This window comes from Dreissena polymorpha, chromosome 8 (genome assembly GCF_020536995.1).
Source record: "Dreissena polymorpha isolate Duluth1 chromosome 8, UMN_Dpol_1.0, whole genome shotgun sequence".
NCBI classification, from domain to species: domain Eukaryota; kingdom Metazoa; phylum Mollusca; class Bivalvia; order Myida; family Dreissenidae; genus Dreissena; species Dreissena polymorpha.
The window spans coordinates 70,355,923-70,362,182 of record NC_068362.1 but is presented as its reverse complement, the minus strand read 5'-3'; the positions used below and the strand labels follow the sequence as shown (position 1 = coordinate 70,362,182).

The 6,260-nt window shown below is 31.6% G+C and overlaps 1 long non-coding RNA gene across 1 annotated transcript; it reads right to left on the bottom strand.

Moving 5' to 3' along the window:
- Positions 1–4,365: 4,365 nt before the first annotated feature.
- Positions 4,366–5,401, bottom strand: LOC127843117 (uncharacterized). Its single transcript, XR_008032100.1, has 3 exons — positions 5,274–5,401; positions 5,012–5,066; positions 4,366–4,895 (listed from the first exon to the last, which is right to left on the bottom strand). It is a non-coding gene; the product is annotated as an uncharacterized LOC127843117 (long non-coding RNA).
- Between the last annotated feature and the right edge of the window lie 859 nt (positions 5,402–6,260).

Sequence of the window (6,260 nt, the reverse complement as noted above, 5' to 3'; positions counted from 1 at the left end):
AACTGGCCGACATAAAAACTATTATTGAAATTCTTAGCCTGACATGAGATCCTCCGAATATTTGGGAATATAATATTCATTTTATTTCCTATAAAATGCCATGTTTGGATGGCGAGATATTATTAAACTAACGTGGGCGTTATTTAATTATTTATCCGTTTGATGTACTCAAGAAATGTTATTTAGGTACATAATATGGTAGTTGGTCGTTGCTAATAGGGCCTCATTTCCAGCAATGAATAGCGTGAAAAAAGCTGTTTATTACACAACGTTTCGTTTCCAGCTGAAGGTGGATACGTAGAACTGTTGGGAAATCTGAACATTCAACATACATGTATATATGACTGGAGAAAATTTGGTTCAAGTTAATAATACAAAGCGAATGCATACATAAATATTGCAAAATAACAGTATACATTTGTATAATTTTTAAATCCATCTTAATAGGCTAACTTGATTCTTATTGGGGCCTTTTCACGTTTTGGTAAATTGACAAACTTAAAAACAAATGTTTCAGATTCTCTTATTTCGTTGTAGTGATGTTATTTGTGAGGAAACAGTAATACTGAACAATTACCATGCTCTAAAATATCCATTATATGCATCTTTTGTCGATTTAAAAACCTGAAAAATATAATACGTTGCAACGCGAAACGATTGAATAATTTTGAGAGTTATGTTGTTGTCGTTATATTTTGTGACACTACGAGGTTTGCTTGTTTAAAGTATTTAATACATCACTGATGGTATGAGCACCGATGGCCGAGTGGTCTTATCGAAAGACTTTTACTGCAGGGGTCAGTGGTTCGAGCCCATTTTAGGGTTACTTTTTTCTTCTGTAATTATTTTCTTGTTTTTTACTGGAGCTGTTAGATCCAATGTTTACATTTATCAATATCAAGCATTTTAGGGCAAACTTCAATATCTGCCGAAAACTATGAAAAGGTCCTTTTATATATGACATTATGACAAAAAGCTATTAGCGTGAATCTATTCCCATAATTCTTCTTTGAACATCCGACCAAGGACACGTGTACTTGTTGGCACTGTAAAATATAATAAGAAAGACTATTTTGCTTTTTCTTAAATAAAAATACTCAAGGATCATGACAAGTGATCTTCATCTTTAATACTTTCCAATCTGCAAATGAAGACAATAGCTTTTCTATTGTCATTTTTATTACGCACAATGGAATTGAAATAACAGAAAGTAATTACTTTTGGAAAATTATGAAAACATGTGCTTTCCAATCAGCCATTACACTTGCTCTCACCACATCAAAATCATAGCCCGATGTCCTATTCAAATAATAATCTGTTTAACCTGCAACATAGAACAATCATTTGTATTTCCCTTCAATAGATATCATAAAACTAACTATTGTGCTCTTTTTGAAATGTAGTTTGATGTCAAATAAACTAAACATAGCTATAACATTTATTGTATATACATATTTAACACATAATATACAACTTGATTACTTGTAAAACTGGTAAGAAAACACAATTCATTGACGTTTATATAACTTTTGCAAGTCTTCAACATTTGCTTAGTGGGTTTATTGGTGTGGATTTTGTTAATTAAGTCTTTTAGCTTAATTGTTTGAAATTTTGTATTGGAACAAAGTATAAGACTGGTGTTAAAAATCATGCCCATTCCCATAAAGAGTGTATATTTCAACCAACAATTTTTAAATTTGAAATAAATACCAAATGAGTTATATTATCTAGGTAAACTTAAAAAGACTACAATATTCGTTGCGATATAGTTTTACCATCATTATCATTCCCTTGACCAGTTTGGCCGTGGGGTAGAAATGAGGGACGACGATACAGAAATCCTCCTCCAGCCAGATCTATTGTGTGCTGCTGAGAGTAATTCATACATGGGAAGCGGTATCCAATCTTTCATATTGTCCATCCGGCTTTTCTTCGGACAACCTGCTCAGTTACCAAGAGCACATGTAGAATAAATATTATGTCCTTGTTTTGTTGTTATTTTTCACATTAGATTTCGAAAAATTGATAAGATATTTGAACTGAGCACTTTTCTAGTCAACCGTACCTCCCTGCAAGTCAAACAGCATTCGAAGAAATAAAGATGAATAACATCAATCAACTTTCTATAACGTATACCTTGTATAATTTGCACAACAATATCCACTCACTTTTTCATATACATACAGCTTAGAGTACTGAACTTAAACACATGTAAGTACTGAAATTCGGTTGTGGGATCTTTCCTTTTTTTCATATCGCAACATTCATAAGCTTTAACACAATGAAAGTGTTTACCATAAAGTCATCTGTCATTTAAAATAGATTGTTTCAATTCATAAACAGAGCATAACATGGACACAAACTGTACGTAGACGACTTATAAGTTCATAAAGGATGGCTAGATGCTGTTGTTTTTGTTTTGCTTGCAATCATGGCTTTCTTTAAAGTCAAACTACTGTCGTTTTGTAGGTTAATTAAAATATTAGAAACAGATAAATCAGACAATATATTTATGAAAAACAATACGTCAACCTTTTTATGAAAAAAAGCCAATTATGGTAATTATCATAATAAAAGGAGTTCGTTCTGAGCAATATTTTAGACTTAATTGCAAAATCCAGGATTTAAATGACATGCGTGTGTAAACATTAATAGAACATTTTTTTTATTAACAAGATGGTAGGATTTTTTCAGTAAGATACCTTTTTAATTTTAATTTTGTAACGACTAAACTTCACAATGGAATATTTAATAGCTGTGCCCAAACTAAACAAACAACCGATTATTATAGCTATTAATACCGGAACTTAAAACAACAACTTAAAACTAAAGATATATTCGAAAACGTTCCATGAAAATATTTTAAGAAAAACTAAGTTGAGAAAACGTTTAATTTAGAGAATTCAAATGTTTTATTTAACTACAAACTTATCAAACACTACTGTATAATCAGTCACAGCTTTTTAAGAAACAAGTATTGTATTACAGTAACTTGTTAGCATATAAGCATATGTGTAACAGCTAAACAGCGTCATAAATGGCCTTATCTTTGAAGTAAAAAAATATCATAAGAGAACACTATGTTACATAGAGAAAATGATATTTAAAGCGCCCAACAACTTATGGGAAATGATTAATAAGTTGTTCACAATTAAACGAGGATTAATTTGCATACTACAAATTACAATTTTATTCGATTTGTGAAATCGACGCTGCCTATTTTATTTCAGATGGCAGACCGTGTAAATGAAAGTAAACGTTTTGTAACTTGTAGCATATAAATCATTAATAAATAACATAGGTTTATCCATTGTCGTTTCTTTGTAAATTCTTATGATATATATATACATATTTTGTTTAATTGACTGCATTCGATACAATATGAGCGCATTTGTTGTTGTACACGTTGACTCCTCCTGACTGTCTTTTAACTCATTTATGCATAGTGGACTCTCCCATATTTCTAAATTGGATCAATTTATTTTTAAAATTAGGGATGCCTAGTACATTTATTTCTATATTTAGAAATATTTCTTACAGAAATTCCTTTAAGCAAACAGCGCAGACCGTGATGAGACGCCGCATCATCATCTGGGTCTACGCTGTTTGCCAAGGCCTTTTTTCTAGACACTTGATGTGTTCCTGAAAAAAAAACGTTTGTTTCCTGTTAATCTGTATCATGAATGTGTTATATATATTTAATCAGTTTTTCTTAAAAAAGTTGTGTGTGGGCATATCTTTTACGAGTCAAGAGGAGTTAAACCCCATACATAATTAATGTATGCACATGAATAAAGTGAGATTATTCTTAAGCAATTGAAGCAAGACTTGCGCATGGCTAGCTATATACTTGCAAGCTTAGTACATTCATTGTATGAAGTGGAATATTCATACCGCAAATAGTAGTTTATGCATGGAGCAGATGATTTTGAGCATACAACGGAAGAAACGGATATACATCAAACAATTGGGCGTGAGAAGTAGTGTTTCTCAGGAACTACATTACCCTTCACTGAGTGCTTCAATGAAGTGTCAATTCGATTATTTTCTAAGCATGTCACTAATCATTTTTTTCCTTAACACTAACGAATCAAATTGTTCCATTTTGAAGCAATGGTTATTGATCAATTTTCTTCTCTCTATCTACCTTTGATCAAATCAAATTTTATCAAATACGGCCTGGACAGATGATCATAAATAATAAACACATAGCAAATGCAGTAACGCTGAAATTTGAAAAACAAGAGTTTTGTATTTTATTCACCCAACTTCCCAACAGTTCACTTGCAATTTTATTATTAAATTAGGACATTAAGTCGCTTTTGAGCGCTGATAACAATTGCGTAAGAATTAAGATGACTTGAGTTTACTCTGTTAAGGGCTTTGTGGACAGAAACATGTACTCCCAAATGAATGTTGTGTTCTTTTATATATTAATCCTCTTTTGCCTATGTATACATGAAATAGATATATTGTAATCAGAATCAGGACAAGAAACCACAGGCTACCGATTGAAGTTGGAAATTGGAACAGAACACCTATAGATTTAAGAACCTGTACAGCCTGTAACAAAATTGCGGGTGAATTTCATTACTTATTAGAATACCAACTATTTAATGCCGATTGAAAAAAGCTTCTTTAACCTTACTTTTATTAGCGACCAAATACATTAAAAATCTACGAGTTATTTAACACAAAAAAAATAAAAACGAGACAACAAAATTACACCAACTCATACAAATAATTCTAACAACAACACAAGGTTTAATCTGTCATAGTCTGGTTTCATATAAAAAAACTTCACTGGTCCCTAATGTCCTCATGCTGCTCCCCCGTCATATGTCCCTCTCTCCCCTAACGCACATGTACATAGTTCATCGTTTGACATACCACAACTGAAAACATAAATTGAAAAACACCCATAGGCTTTACAATTATCACACACGTAAAAATTACTAAATAGTCAGATAAATGATACAGACGCTCAAATACAGCAGTACTAAACGCTAACCCCTGGTCTGATCTTCCATTCGCGACGAACAGGAGCAAGCACCATCAAGCATCTCCTGAAAACACGAAATAAAGCAAAACAATAAACAAAATCGATTAAATCATAAATGGAAATCATTTATTACCCAAATCAATAGAAAATATATCGATTTTAATGCAAAAGAATTGCTTCCACTTAGTGCACAAAACAAGCCGACATTATGGCAGACAGAAATTCATATCACCCTACATAATCCACGCAAATGAAAACGCTACACACTTACCCGATAAGATCCCGTTATATTTATTAATCCTCTGTTCGTCCATCCCAACACCAAACACCATGCCGCTTGCTAATTTAAGAGCTGATTGATTGAATCATTTTTATGTCTAAACCGGTAAAGACTTAAAGGCTACACCCCACTAAATGATAGCTGTAGATAACTGTAGTAATGACTCTCCAAAGATTCCTTAGCAAAATTACAATTTCTGTATATCTTAGCGTACTCCATGTTAAAACTAGTCGAATTGCAAATGATGTTCCGTTCTATAATATGTAATAGATATAATAAAATAAAGAAAGAATATTTGATAGGAATCTATAGCATATGTAATGTAATTTATCTTTTTAATGCATTATTACCCGCCTCGTTTATACATCGTTTATTACTGCTACCATTGAAAATGATTATCCGTTCTATATGTGTTGACGCTACCTGAAATATATTTTCTAAATTGTTGATATATATAATCAAGTAAGAATATATAATAAGAACCATATCATATGTAATGTAATCCATCAGTTTTATATAGTATTGCACGCCTCGTCTATATACATGTATGTACATTTTTGCTCATGTATTCATGTCAAAAATAAATTGAGTTGAAATAAAAGGTTTTGACTTGACTTGACTATAATTTGTGTATACATATAATACCTATACATATCCATGGAATTAACCATATTTAAGGCTAACAAATTGTTACTTGTTTACAACCAGCCCTAAATCGGTAGTATAAGTTTTGATTTATTTGCTTGTCCAATATATCTTTCCATTTTGAACGTTTCTCTTCAGAAAATAAAGAATGAAACATATCCTTTAAATAATACAATATGTTGTTTTCTTTCTGTGTATGCAGTATCTCAATATCAAATCATGTTACATGCATCTAATTGTACAAAAGAATACTTTGAAGCGTGATTTTATACAAGCATACAATGTTAAAAGAATTTGTTCGCATATTTTCTCAAACGGACCTTATCCTGTTGT